Source organism: Panthera leo, chromosome D4, assembly GCF_018350215.1.
Source record: "Panthera leo isolate Ple1 chromosome D4, P.leo_Ple1_pat1.1, whole genome shotgun sequence".
NCBI lineage: Eukaryota > Metazoa > Chordata > Mammalia > Carnivora > Felidae > Panthera > Panthera leo.
In genome coordinates, this window is record NC_056691.1 from 14889005 (window position 1) to 14904433 (window position 15429).

The 15429-nt window shown below is 45.7% G+C and overlaps 1 long non-coding RNA gene across 2 annotated transcripts; it reads right to left on the bottom strand.

Moving 5' to 3' along the window:
- Positions 1-6491: 6491 nt before the first annotated feature.
- LOC122205485 lies at positions 6492-14589 on the bottom strand. 2 transcript variants are annotated; one of them, XR_006196091.1, is made up of 3 exons: positions 14476-14589; positions 14225-14318; positions 6492-6599 (listed from the first exon to the last, which is right to left on the bottom strand). It is a non-coding gene; the product is annotated as an uncharacterized LOC122205485 (long non-coding RNA). The 2 variants fall into 2 exon arrangements; XR_006196090.1 differs by having other exon boundaries at positions 14225-14355.
- Positions 14590-15429: the final 840 nt, after the last annotated feature.

The window sequence follows — 15429 nt, forward strand, 5'->3', positions numbered from 1 at the left end:
TAGGCGAAGAGTGTGACTCCTCCTTGCTGAAGCTTTTGGCAAACTATTTTCAGCTTTGTGCAAGGGATTAGGTTAACTCTTGCAAAACTGGTTCACCAGGAACAATGACTCAGTGGATTGTTTTTTTTTTCTTTAGCATCCGGCATATTGTGTCTGAGCAGCTATAAATATATTTACGAGCTGAAATTCCAAGGAGGGGGCAATGTGAGCTTGCTGGGAAACAAGCCAAGTGAATCATGGGCCCTCACTCAGCCGGCCTACGGTGGGTGTATCTCCACGTCTTGCAATTTTATTTTCTGTCTCAAGGACTTTGGGTCATTTTCTCTTTAGCGCTAATGATTTCTCTCCACCCTGCTCCTGAGTGCGTGTGTGCGGTGCGGTGTGTTCCTATCTCCCCGAGGTGGTGGCGAACGCCATGCGGGGACGTCCCTGTTATTAAATGTACAATCTGCGTATGAACCGCTCCGGTGTCGAAAGCCACCGACAGAGAAGACGTGTTCTTGTCCCCCGTTTGCGGGCGGTGAATCTGAAAACCCGGCGAAGTTTGCTTCCAAACAGGAAGTGAGTGTCTTGGAATCTGAACAGCTCTAAGTCTGGACAGTGCAGGTGGAGGCTTCAGATCTTGGCACCGAGGCTGGCAGAGGTGTGGTGACGACAGACATTGCCATCGGGAAGCGTTTCCTACTGCGTGTTCCCAGAAATTAGTGACAGGAGGGGGGGGAATGCTACAAAAAGTGCTTGTTGAAGTGAGGATTTCCGATAAGGGAGCTTTCTCAGAGTATTAGTTATGCTAATGTCCCTTGGGCCTAGTCAAGCTGAGTTACAATACGTGTCATTTTTCATATTTATCATTGAAGCCACATCACCCACAGCCTTCTCTAAGCCTAGCCTTCTGAGAAACACACTTTAGTGATGCCTGAGGACCTAGGAAAGGAGAACGAGTGAGGTATCCCAGAATAGAAAACCCCGGTCATAGTTCCTGTTGATGTCGGTTGGTGGATAAGTTTCCACTTTCCTCTATTGGAATTGGTCTGGGGAGAGTAGACCTGAGTTGGGGGCTGCTGTGTATGGACCTAGGGCTTCTGGAAATTTTCTAGTTCCTTTTCACTGCTGTGTCCTACCTTGTCCTCATTGAGAAAGCAGCATAGTCCATTCGATCACAGAACGGAGTCTTTCTCCAGGGTGAGGGGTTATCATCACGTGTATATTTCGGCATTATTTGTAATCTGTTCGCCTGACTTTTTTCAAGTTCAAGTCAACGTGGTCTCCTAAGCCCATACTCAGAGTCGTCCTTTTACAGCTCCCCTCTTTTCCCTGCAAGGTGCTTTCTCTGGCTTCCCCCAGGCTTCTTAGTGCCCTTGCGTTTACAATGCTGTCGTTCCAGTTCCCTGTGCCCCCAGCTTGGTCCCCGCTGTCTAGTACTCTGCCTTGGAAATATCAGACTTTCATTTCTGGATGTCACCGGGCTCAGTTCTGGCCAGCCTCAGAGTCACCCAGGCACCCTGCCAGCCCATTGACTCTACTCTGTCCTTTGATTGGAGGATGGGCCCAGAAATCTCTACCTCTAAGCGGCACCCCAGTTGATTCTGATGCCTGCCCGGGATTGAGAAACACTGCTCTGAGTTCTGCGCACGCAGCCCCTATCTTTTTTCCTGGAGCCCCGCCTGGGTCATGATTCCATTTCCTTACCTCTGCCTTCAGAGAGGCTGGAAATGGAAGTATTTCCATTCCTATTGTGTCTCAGGGGCTTTAAATGTGTTATTTCACTTATTTTATTTTTTATTGTTAAAAAAATGGATTTATTTACTTTGGGGAGCGTGCAAGCAGGGGAGGGGCAGAGAGAGGGGGACAGAGGATCCAAAGTGGGCTCTGCGCTGACAGGAGAGAGCCCAATATGGGGCTCGAACTCACGAACCTTGAGATCTTGATCTGAGCCAAGGTCGGAGGCTCAACTGACTGAGCCACCCAGTTTCTCCATGTTAGCTCATGTTATTTCACGACACACTTATGAAGTGCACGTCATTATCTTAATTTAAGGATGAGAAAACCAATATTCGGAGAGCCTGGGTAATTTTCCCAAAGGCCCACCACCAGGCAATGGCAGCACAGGGCTTTGGCCTCCAATCTTCCAGCATCCACAGTCTCGCTACTTAAAAAAGTGTGGTCCCCGGACCCACAGAATCAGCCTGACCTGGGTGGGACCTATCAGAAATGCAAACATTTGGGTGCCCTCTCAGACCTACTCATTCAGTTCCTTTGGGGAGGGGTCCAGAAACCTGGATTTTTATCAAGCCCTCCCAAACGAATCTGACGCACACTGAAGTCTAAGAAACACCAACCTAGGAAACTATGTATTTCCCCGCTATATGGTCTTGTCTCTTTTTCCTTCTTTTTTTGCTCAGGAGAATTGCCAGATTTCTTTCCCAGAAATCCCACTATCGGCAGTCCCCCTCATATCTTTCGCAAGCAGCGGTTTTATCAGGCATACCCTTCTCATTTCCTTAACAACATTCACCGTTTCTGAGCCAGAGCCCGGGGGTCCAACCTAGCTTCCGGTTTTGCCCGATTTTCCCTTAGTCTCTTAAATATTCCCTCGCACAGTTGAAGGCATTGAGGACATTGACTTCCAACCCTCTTTTATTTGCTATTATTCTTTTTTAACGTTTATTTATTTTTGAGAGAGCAGGGGAGGGAGAGAAAGAGAGGGGGACAGAGGATCCGAAGCAGGCTCCTTGCTGTTAGCAGCGAGGCTGATACGGGGTGAGAACTGAAGCACCACGGGGTCATGACCTGAGCCAAAGTCTGACACTCAACGGCCTGAGCCACCCAGGTGCCCCCACCCCCCTTTTAAACTCGGGAGTGTACACATGGCGGGGGGGGGGGGGGGGGGGGGGGGGGGGCATATACCATACACACACAAGTACGCACCCGCACATACAGAGTGAAGTTTGATTTCACCAACAAACTTCTTCGCTAAGTTCTATACGCCACAGCTGGCAAATCCCTACCGCGTGGTCTGCTCCAAGCTTGGATTCGCAGATAAAGGATTGCAAACACCCAGTGGCCTTGGAAAAAACGCTCCTGGAGGGTTGAGCTCTATCTCCTTAAAGTGAAGCAAAAGTGGGGAGAGTCTTGAGCATGGATCTGCTGATAACATGGCACCTCCTCAAAACTATAATCTCATTCAGCGTCGGATAACGTCTAAGACAAACCAGAAGCGCTCCCGTGCTACTCTGCCAGAACGTTCCGGGTGGCAAACACGTCTTGCGGACTCGGCCTCTCCCTATACGCGCGGAGGGAGGTCCCAGGTGGCTCAGCGAAAGCCTGATCACCCTGTGCAACAGTTTGAATTTTGATGCCAGTCAGACTACCTTTGAAAAATGAATTTATTCCGGCATCTTTGGCTTCATAAATAATGCATAATGACTGGCGAAGGATTAGCACTTTGGGGTTCAAAATACCTAGCGTTTCCTTGGTTGGCTGAGGTGTGATGGCTAAACAGAATAAGGGGAAATAGCAGGTTGACGAGGAAATCTCAGGGGAGGGGTATTTATTTATCTGTTTATTTACTTATTTTTTGGTTACATGCAGGTTTCCAGATGGTTTCTTCAATGCCATCTCTCACCAGAACATTCCATGAGTAAACATTAGGTTATACCCCTGGGCCATCTGTAATGGTCATGTTACTCTGTTCAGTGACATGCCCATGGGATTGTACCCTGGCCGCAATGGGAGTTGGTATATTGAGATGCATTGAATCCATTTATAGCGTTCATCCTCCTTTTCTAAATGTATTCTCACTGGATGAGTGTTCCTAGCTGTGAGTACTCTTGGGTCAGCTTAATTACCAAAAAAAAAAAAAAAAAAAAAGAATTATGGTTTCACCATAAAGTGACCTTGCAAGAAATATCGGTGCAGCTCAATGTCAAATTCTGCTTGGAGTTTCAAATATATTCTTGACATATTTTGCTTAGCAGTTTATTTGCCTTCTCATCGCGGCTGTTCTCCCTGAGTAATGGCACAGAACTCTGTAAATAGAAGCCAATAATGGGGAGTGACTCAAAAGTCTGGCTATTTTCATTAGTACACTATTTTGGGGTGAATAGTCCACATTTTACATTCTCATGCTCGCAGCACTGCACTTAAGTCTGAATTTTTTCCCCCCTTGGGTTCCAGAGAATATTTTGGAAATGATTGGCAGAAAATAGACTTAGCAAAACAGTGCTATCAATTTTCATGCCGAAGAGTTTAGAGGGAATGATGGCATCTTATACTTAACAATGAACATACAAGGATTTCTAAAAGTTGGCAAACTGTAAGAAAAACACATTTAGAAAATTGTGCTATGATTTAGTGTTCTGGCTCTACAGTTGATTCAGTTGTGTGTGTGTGTGTGTGTGTGTGTGTGTGTGTGTTTAATTTTCGTTTTTATTTTCCTCTAAATGTTTAAAATGAAATTTAAAGCACAGTTGATCTTGGCTTGGATAGGCAGACTTGATATTAACTGGGGATTTAGTTAATATCCAAGGGCTGATCTACTTCTGATGGTGGGACCCAAATAGCTCCCTTGGAAGTTTCCAGAGAGGCTGACTAGTCTTTTTAAATCCCTCTTCCTGCCTTCCTGTTGGTCTCTACCTTCTTTAGATGCATGCTAATTTGCCACATAGAATTCTGATTTTCTGGAATTGTTTCCTCAATGTATATGGGGAAAACAAAATGTAATAAAAATCCTTGATTTCCAAATCTTGAGTGTTTCATATTAGATTTTTGGAGGAGAAATCATCTTTTTTTTTAAAATTTTTTTAACGTTTATTTATTTTTGAGACAGAGAGAGACAGAGCATGAATGGGGGAGGGTCAGAGAGAGGGAGACACAGAATCTGAAACAGGCTCCAGGCTCTGAGCTGTCAGCACAGAGCCTGATGCGGGGCTCGAACTCACAGACCATGAGATCATGACCTGAGCTGAAGTCGGACGCTTAACCGACTGAGCCACCCAGGCGCCCCAAGGAGAAATCATCTTAATTTATTTCTATTTTAATAATCTCTATGGATGGCTCAATAATTGAATGTAAGCTATTTAATGCCCCTTTCTAATATCCTATTCATTAAACCCATTCTATGGGGTGCCTGGGTTAAGCTCAGGCTCAGTGGGTTCAGCATCCAACTTCGGTTCAGGTCATGGTCCCGTGGTTTGTGAATTTGAGCCCCGTGTGGGGCTCTGTGCTGACAATTCAGAGCCTGGAGCCTGCTTTGGATTCTGTGACTCCCTCTCCTTCTGCGCCCCCGCCCCCACTTGTGCTCTCTCTCCCTCAAAAATAAGAAAATAAGCTTTAAACCTCAAAAATATTGAGTCGGTGGTCTACGATTCCCCATTCAAAACTTCCATAAAGCAGAAAAATAAATATCCTCATTGTTATTACAAACAAACAGACAAAACCAATGACAACAACAAAATAATTTTACTCTTATTTCTGGGATGCTATATTGGCCCTTTGCATGGGTTTTATTTATTAGACATATTCTAATAATCTTTGTTACTTAAAGATGGATGAAATAACTTCATTACTTTCACCTCTTTGGCTCTACCTCTTGCCATACAACCATTTGCAGTGTCAAAAACAAAGTATGCACCCCGAATTCCAACTAAAGTCAATTGTTTGACTACTCAGCATCCCTGATAGGATGGGAAGTCTTATACAAGAGATTCGTTTCAGAACGAAGTACCAGGAAAATTTTGCTTCCCTCCAGCAATGGTATGTTTTCTCCTCTTCGACAATAAGAACCATGCCGTTGAACACATTTTCCTTTGTGCTTAGCTGCCAGGAAGCTCAGAGCCAAACATGTATAGCCCAATTTTTATGGCTATATAACATCCTATCACCCACATATCTGGGTTCCTCCTTTCTCCTTGATATTGATCTTCAATCCTGACTTTAGTTTATAAAATATGACATTATTTAAAAATTGTAGAACTATGTATAGTCTTTCTGAAATTATTACGGCATAAAGTAGGTTATATATAAACCAATAAGTCCATGATTTGAAAAACAATGCATTTTGGCAGGGAGATCACTTTGTGAATGGTCTTTCGGTTCCTAACCCGACCCGCTGCAGCCTATTTCATTTTAGGGCACATTTTGTGTGCATTTACCACGCGCCAGACAGATGTGCTCCTGGTAGGGAGGTTTACAAGTGTTAACGGGGCTCAGTGTCTCAAGGGAGGCTTGAGAAGACACAAATACAAATAATGCAAAACAAAACGAAATAGGTGTTCAGTAGCAAGAAAAACAACTTGATGTAGGGGTACAGGGGAAGGACCAATTCATGTTGCAAGAGCTTAAAGGATAAAGAGATTTTTCAAAGGCTAAAACTGAGGGTAATTCATTTCCAGCCAAAGAGGCTGCATGAAGAAAGCATCATGTTGCTACATTACGGTGAGAAACGACAAAGTGATGCTGCTGAAAAACATTGTTTTGTTTTGTCTTTCAGTTTATTTATTCATTTATTCGGGGACAGAGAGGATCCCAAGCAGGCTCTGTGTCGTCTGCAGAGCCCGAGACAGGACCGGATTCCATCTGCCTGACCACGGGATCATGACCTGAGGGGAAACCAAGAGTCAGATGCCTAATGGACTGAGCCACCCAGGTGCCCCGGTAGATCATTGTTAATAAGTAAGAGATTATTGTTAATATCTCTCCCCAAGCAAGACAGCTTTATCTAGAGGCGAGTAAACTTTTTTGAAAGGGACGTTTGGGAATGTAACTATACCAAACCTTATTACACGCATTTCAACTTAAAAATTATAGTTCTCCTTTTCTTTTCTTTAATACAGGTTTTTAAACAATTGAAGGATAATTGACATACAGTATTGTGTTAGATCAGGTGTGCTACATAGTGATTTGACAATTACATACTTTATGAAATGCTCATCTTGTGAAGGATAGTTACTGTCACCATTCAAAGTTACTGCAATGTTACTGCGTATATTCCATGTGCTGTACTTTTCATCCTTGTGACTTATTTATTTTATAACTGGAAGTTTGTATCTCTTAATCCCCTTCACCTATTTTGCCCATCTCCCCAATCCCCCCCCCCGCCCCCCCCGCCGGCAACCACCAGTTCATTCTCTGTGTTTATGAGTCTGTTTCTGTTAGTGTGGTTGGTTGATTTTTTTTTTTTTTTAATTTTTTTTCAATGTTTATTTTTGAGAGACAGAGAGAGACAGAGTGTGAGTGAGGGGTTGGGGGAGAGAGTGGGAGACACAGAATCTGAAGCAGGCTTCAGGTTCTGAGCTGTCAGCACAGAGCCCGATGCAGGGCTCGAACCCACAAACCGTGAGATCATGACTTGAGCCAAAGTCGGACGCTTAACCGACTTAGCCACCCAGGCGCCTTAGCTGATTGTTTTAGTTTAGATTCCACATGTAAGTAAAATCATATGGTATTTGCCTTTCCCTGCCTGACTGATTTCACTCAGCATAATACCCTCTAGGTCCATCCATGTTATCACAAATGGCAAGATCTCCCTCTCTTTTATGGCTGACTAATATTCGATTATATACATATACAATATTTTCTTAAAAAAATCAACACTTAGGTTGCTTCCATATCTTAGCTGTTGTAAATAGTGCTATAATAAACAGAGGAGTGCCTATATCTTTTTGAATTAGTGTTATTATTTCCTTTGGGGTAAACACCCAGAAATGGAATAATTGATCATAGGGTATTTCAATTTTCAATTTTTTTGCGGAACCTCCATACTATTTTCCACAGTGGCTGCACCAGTCTACATTCCCACCAACAGTGCACAAGTGTCCTTTTTTCTCCACATCCTTGCCATTTCTTATTTTATTTTATTTTATTTTATTTTATTTTATTTTATTTTTTTGCTGCTAGCCATTCTGACAGGTGTGAGGTGATATCTCATCGTAGTTTTGATTTACATTGCCCTGATGGTGAGTGATGTAGAGTGTCTCTTCGTGGGTCTGGTGGCCATCTGGACGTCTTCTTGGGAAAAATGTGCTTTTTCTTTTCCTTGGTAGGAAAGTCTCACTGGGATTTCTCTAATGCCTCTCGGTCACGATTGGGGCTATTTCGGAATTGCCAGTCATAATGAAGAGAGGGAGTGAAAGAGGAAAGGAGAAGATGCCACAGGAAGAAAAGGGAAGGGAAAAAAGATGACCGGCATTGTCTGTGTTTTCCTAAGGCAAGGAGAGTGCATGAGGATATAGACCATGTGGAAGTGCTCCCAGCGAAGAGTTTCTCGGGATGAGGTCAGAGTGAAACAGAGAAGGGTGAAGCGAATGTGGCATGGAAGGGTGTTACTGGGGAGATGATCAGGCCAGAGTGTTTTGCTGTCAGGCTAGAATGCGGTGGTGATCTGATGGGGAGCACGATTTGGTACAACGAAGCCATCAAGCGTGGTGATGTGTGTTGTGTAGACCTGGGGGGGGGGGGGTGGAGCCGCTGGGGACACAGGTGGCCAGGTGGGAGGAGTCATCGCGTACCCTGGGGCCGGCCTACATTGCTGTTGGATTTCCACTGCACCACCCTGAACTGTTTGACTTTGGGAGTTAATTTAAAACATCAAGAAGAACCGCCTGAGCAGAACCAGAGGGAAATTTCGTAAACAGCAAAGGCAGTGATTCCTACTGGCTGTGTGCTTTTGGAAACAATTTACACAAGGGCTGATTTCGACATGCACTAATATATACAGTCTAGCTGGCGTTTTATATGGAAACTTTAATAAAATGGTTCTAATTGGTGCTTAATTTACATAGATTAGAGAGTTCCACTGGTCCACATATGAGGGCTTAGGGATTTGGGGTCATTTAATGGAGATGCCAGTTTGATTTAGATAAATAACCAGTTTTAGGGAATCCTGGCAAAGTTTGCCTCATACAAACAAGACGGTTTTTAAATTTGTTTTCTCTTTTTAAAGTTTCTACTTAAACAGTGATATCATTGCAAAGGCTTGGAGACAACTTAAATGTCCATCAATAAGAAACAGATTATATAAAGTATGCCTATCCATAAAATTAAATAGGCATCAGTAAAATGATGAGGCAGGCAATGATAAGACACACTACCTAAAAATGTATGTTTAAGCTCAGAAATAAGATGTAAAACAATGTGCAAACATTTGTTTACGAACCTTTGTGTTTTAAAAAAGAGAGGGGGTCCTATATATACATATCTCTGTGTATGCCTAGTGTTTCTCTGGAAGACCACAGAAGAAACTAGTGACAGTGGTTGGCCTTGGGGAGGGAATATAGGGGATCGGGGGTATAAGAAGACTTAGATTTTCACTGTGTTTCTTTTCAAACTAGACAGTCTTGCCTTGAGTTTCTTTTGCTCTTGTCCAGTGGCATGAACTTTCCATCTCTTTCCACGAGAATCCCTGTTGTCAATATCAGGTAGGAAAGCTTTGATTTTCCAGTCCTAGCCTATGTGGATTTATCCCAGATTCCTCCACAGCCTGGGTCAATGCAGGGACTGGCCTTGGTGTGAAGCTGTTATTATTTTCTTTGTTGTTGTTGTTACAGCCTCTTCTTCATTTAAAAAAACATTTTTTTTTAACACTTATTTATTTTTTAGAGACAGAGAGAGACAGAGCATGAGCAGGGGAGGGGCAGAGAGAGAGAGAGAGACACAGAATCCAAAGCAGGCTCCAGCCTCCGAGGCATCAGCACAGAGCCTGACGCAGGGCTCGAACTCACGAACCACGAGATCACGACCTGAGCCAAAGCCGGACGCTTAACCGACGGAGCCACCCAGGCGCCCCTACAGGCTCTCCTTCAGACAGATGAATAAGAACTCCCTCCTTCTGTGCAGAGGTAGCATATAGAACGGAGTGCGATGGATCTCAGTCACCACTTATCCCTGTGGTTAGCTTAGGTACCGTTGTGCAGTCTGTATACTGCACAACCATTTGCGATGGTTCTAAACTGGGTCAGCTTGCTGGTGAATTTCAACCCCCTCCCTTGGCACATCGCTAACAGAAAGCTCAAGCTCTAGGTAGATCATTATACATGCCCTACTTTTCCACTTCTCCTTACAGTCTTCAGAGTGACCAAGTCCAAGGAACTAGGGTAAGGCACTCTGTGGCGAATGATAAGAGTGTCAGAGAGAAGTATCTACGGAAGACTTTCAAAGAATAAAGACAAGGCAATTCCCTCTGCATGATGGTGGTTGCACGTGGAGTAGCTTAGGTCAGTGGTTCTCACCTGGGTGCTTCTAAGAGAACTTTGGTAATGTCTGGAGACATTTTTGGTTTTCCCAGCCGGAGCGGTGGTGTTACTGGCATCCGGTGGATGGAGGCCAGGGCTGCCGCTGACCACCCTTATGCAAAGGACAATACGCCCTGACAAAGAATCACCTAGCCCCCAGTGTCAGCAGCGCAGGCATTGAGAAATCTGGTCATATGCTGTGGCGACAAATAACTTGAAAAAATCCCAGTGGCCTCGTGCGACAAGTCCCTCGTCCCTCGTGCTCTATGTCCCGCACGGGTTGGCATCGCAGTCCTGCCCAGCCACCTCCCATCAGAAAGTCTGACTGAGGAGAGAGATTGATTGCCCAGTGGTCCCCTGGCATTACTGTGACGGGGAAGGGAACTTGGTGGGTCGCACAGTAGATTTTCAAGCTTCTGTCCAGATCGGCCCCTGTCTTTTCCAATCGCATTCCCTTGGCCATACTCTAGCCTGTGGCCACGCCTAAATTCAATGCAGGCGGGAAACGTATTTCCGTCTCGTACCCAGAAGGAGGAGAGAGGGGGAATAATTGTGACCTGCCTTAATGACTACCACGCTGACGGTGACGGCGGTGTGAGCGTTCAAGGAAGGTTTCTGTTCTTGTTATCTATCACTGCTTGACACGCCGCCCCAGACTTAGGGGCCGAGGACAACAATCATCGAATTTGCTCACGAAGCTGCAATCTGGATGGGGCTGGATGGGAACAGCTCATCTCTACACCGTGTGGCGTCTTCCGGGGCAGCGTGCACACGGGGGGCCAGAATCATCCGAAAGCCCGATCACTCGCATGTCTGGCAGCTGGTGCTGGCGGTGGACTGAGACCTCAGCGGTGACTGTCAGCTGGACCACCTACACGTGGCCTCTACATGTGGCTGTTTGGCGTCCTCGCACCACGGTGGCTGGGTTCCAAGGCAGAAAGTCAATGCCGCCAATTTCTTAAAGCCTGAGTCTGGAAACTGGCACCGTGTCACCACAACCGTCGAGGAGTTGCAGAGCCCAAATATAAGGGGAAGGAATACAGACCACGACCCAGTAGGACGAAGGTCACAGAATCCAGGGGCCGTGTTGGAACGCTGCTTCCGAGGCCAGTGATGGGGCTGAAGCAATGGCAAGACTCCTTTAGCTGCGGTCTGGGGAGTGAACATTCTGGGCAAAGCAAATAGCATGAGCCCAGGCACATCAGAGCTGAATTTATTTCAGTTTTTCAGCGGGCCCCCGCTTCACAGCTACTCACTCTTAGTGCTGACATCAACCTCAGAAAAATGTCTTGACCCAGCTATACCATATATACTTAAAAACCTTGTGTTTCACGAATGTGAATTGCAATCTGGGTTTACTCTGATTTAATTGTCCGAAAGGAGACATCATTCATTTTCATGCAAATTAAATTATTAAAAAAAAAAAAAAGACTACCCAAATTATCTGCTAAATGTCTGTTTCTGTAATAATAGTCGGGTGTACCTCAGTTGGGGATTTAGTATATTAGTGGCCTTTACTAAGCTTTGGATTCATTTTGCTTTGAACTTGATGGTTCAATTTGGACTTCAAAGCAGGCTGGACTTGACCGGAAGCACTTTCTTTGGGAATAAGATGTGCTGGGGTGGAGAGACGGCATAAAAGGGTCACAATGTATTTTGATTTTGGGAAGGACTACCGATAGCCACGCGTGTTCCTGTCTTCCCGGAGTCCATCCTAACAGCATTGTTCAGAGAATCACAGAATTTTCTAGCCGAGAGCATCTTTCAAGGTCATCTAAGATGAACTTCCCAATTTTGCCTCTGAGGACACCGGGCCTGAAAGAGGCAAAGTGACCTGGAGTTTCAACTCACTCTCGTGCAGTGAGAGGAACGGCAGCTGATGCAAACGGAGGGGACCCTCCGATAAACCACAGGGAATCGAACGTCGCCCCCTGCGTTCACGCCGAGGGAGAAACAGCTTCTTCGCTTAGGCTGCACTGGCTTCTCCTGTGACCTCTGTGCTAGTCCTTGGCTGCATCTACTCCGCGTCCCCAGGCCTGGAACATTCCATCTGGCTTCTGATTAGGCACTGGCAGCTGCCTTTCTCCTCACCCTTTGTTCTCGCTCTTTTGAATCCAAGGGGGAGCTGCTCCACTGATAGCATTTGAATCCAGCTCATGAAAAATTCTATAACAAGTGTACTTAACAGTTTGATCTCTGGCTTCTCCCGCACATTTGCCCTTTATACCCTGAGAGCCATAAGCTTCATTTCCTTGGAGCAGATTGCAGTTTCAATAGGAAGGAAATAACTGTGTGCCTTTCAAGCTGAGTCCAGTTCTGACCGGGACCAAACAACGCTTAGTCCCGAGCAACTGTGGAAACTCAGGCCCCAGATCAGAGAGTGGAAATCTCTCTCCTGGAGCCCCGCTCGGAGGGTGTGATGCTAAAAATCCCTGATCTGGGTTCGAAACCCAGCCCCGCCATTTACTCGCTGTGTGATCTGAGCAAGGTGCTTAGACTGTGAAGACTCAGTTTCCCCTTAGGAAACACTAGGAAACACAGTTTCCCCTTAGGAAATTAGGAGAACACTAATCAGTACCCAACTCCAAGAGTTGTTCAATCATTCAACTAAATACATGTGAGCGTATCCTTGTATGTCCAACTCGTGCAGTTCGTCGAGTGAGAAAGATGAACGTGAATCAAATAATCACAGGTAAGTATAAAATTGAAAATAAATCAATCCACAGGCCTTAAGCTCCTAGATCAGGACTTTCTGGACAAAGAGGTATCTGTAGCCTCCGCACCACACTCTTTCCATGACAAAGAAGCTTGGGAAAGACTTCCCTGGGGGAGGGAGGCTGGAGCCAAGATTACAGAATGATTACCAGGAAGGTTATCAGGCAAAGGGTAGCACAGAGCGATTTAGGGCAGGAGAGCCTGCATTGGACAGAAGCTTTCCCGTAGAATACCTGGGACGGAGTGAGGCTTTGGATGCTGGGGTCAGATCCCTTACCTGCCTCTTAGGCCATAGGAATGTGGGCTTGACCCGGGCTTGTTTTAGGTAATTGCAAGAACAGATCTGCATTTTCAAAGATCAGTCTGGCTCTAGTGGTGCTTAATTCTTGGCCTTTAAAGTGAAGCTTCAGAATAATACCGCCCCCGCCCCCACCACCGAGATTCCCAGGTAGTGGGCTGCCAGTGGATCCCAGTAGATGACAGTGTATGCCAGGGTTGGGATTCACCCTGAGAGGAGGCTGTAGTCAAGGCGGGGAAGAAAAATTGCAGACCCACTAAAGCAGCCCAGAGGAGAAACGATGGAGCAGGTTCACAGCAGAGGCAGGGGGACTCTGGGTCTAGGGCACTGGTTCTCAAACTGTGCTGGACTTCCAACACATCCCCCCCTCCCACCCCCCACCCCCCGCCGCACCTTGGAGGGCTGGTTAGAATGCAGATTTCTGGGCCTTTTGATTCAGGAGCTCTGGGGTGGGGTCTGGGAATTGGCCATTCTGACAAGTTCCCTGGATATGCTAATGTTGCCGGTTTGGAGAATCACTGATCAGGAGAAAAGCTGTCAGATTTGGTAGATAAAATTAACAGGATTTGGTGGTAGATCGTGTACACAGCTAAGGGGAAAGGAGGACTCAGGAACTCCTTTCTGTTTTCCGAATTTTGCAATGGAATGTACTGCTCAGTCCCTCGCTGGTATTCAGGGAACAGGTGATCAGACCAGAGAGGACCAGGAATTCGGTGCTGCCTGTGTATTTGAATGTGCCTTTGAAAGAACTAAGTGGAGAGACATACATATGGAAATTGAAAGGAAGGGAAGTGATTCTTTGAAGATATAAATTTGGGGGTCATGTTGGTATAGATGTTTAAGGAAGCCCAGGACTTAGCCATGGGATAATTCGATTCTCTTCCTTTCTTTTGTTTTTCTCCTCAGTTTGAAAGTTCTGGCTTTCCTTTTTACTGGCCTTTCCAAAGTGCCATAATCCCTCCCAGCCTCTGTGCTTTCTTACCTGCTGTTCCTTCTGTTCGGGAGAAGGCTTCCTCTCCCCGCTTCCATAATTTAGCTCCTTTTCCTCCTTTGGATTCCACCTCTCAGGCTTGGTCCTGTGTGGCATTAACGACCGGCTACCTTGGTTTCCTTCTATCGCATGAGTCAGAGTTGGGGGCTGTGTGTTTACCTGTGTGATTATTTGCTAAACAGCCATCTCTACCACTAGATTCCCAGAGACCACCGTTGCTACCCGAGGGCTTAGCTCCATACCTTACACTTAACGAAAACCCTCGGAGACCCTTGTTAAGTGTCCAGCAGGACAGTCACAGATGGCAGTTACTTAAGCCCTGGCGATTTCTCAGCAAAGAGGGAGAAGCGGTTGGTTTCCTGAAGATGTTGGTGTTCAGCGACGAGATGAAGTTTTGCAGGACTCTGGGTGTGTGACCCGGCAAGTGCGCCATCTGGTGGACGCGAGTGATGCAACACTAAGATCCCACAGACCAGGCTCAGCGTTGCTCCAAGAGCGTTGCTCTGGGAGGAAAGACTCATTTCTTATACTTAAAAAGTAAGAGTAAGTAAATTTTATGGGAGGAAAGGTAGACTCTCTGAGAGACCTAGTTGGAGAAAAGTGGATATTTATTGAAAATAGTGTTGAGTTTTCAAAGTAAAGAAGCATCGCCATGGAGAGGGGCTCATGGAAAGGACTCAGTGTGAAATAAGAAGTTATAGATCTCCACCCGAAGGCAGAATCACAAAAACAAAAACAAAAACAAAACAAAACAAAACAAACAAACAAACAAACAAAACAGGAGCAGGCATATGGCCTAGCTTCTCAGACTGATTTGCATTTTGGAACTGGCCAGTCAGTGAGGATATCGCTCATCGCTAGCCATTTGGCTGGTAACCCCTGCAGGGTCAGGCGTGGGCATCGGTGCCTTTCTCCCCTGCTGCTCCGTCATTGGGGGTCTCCTCCTGCAAGGCACAAGGTGTCACTAACTGGTTATGGCAGTAACTGGGGCTGTGCGATATGACATGTGGGGGTCTGAGAGTGTACTCATGATTTTTCTTTGTTTCTAATGTATAATGGGGAAGAAGTGTAGCTTCTAAATTCCGGAATAGACCATGAAAACCTACCATGTGCCACAGCCTATGGAATGGAATTTACTAGAGGTAGCTCTCCTGTGCTTCTAGTTCAACTATTCTTGCCACCACCAGTAGACTCAC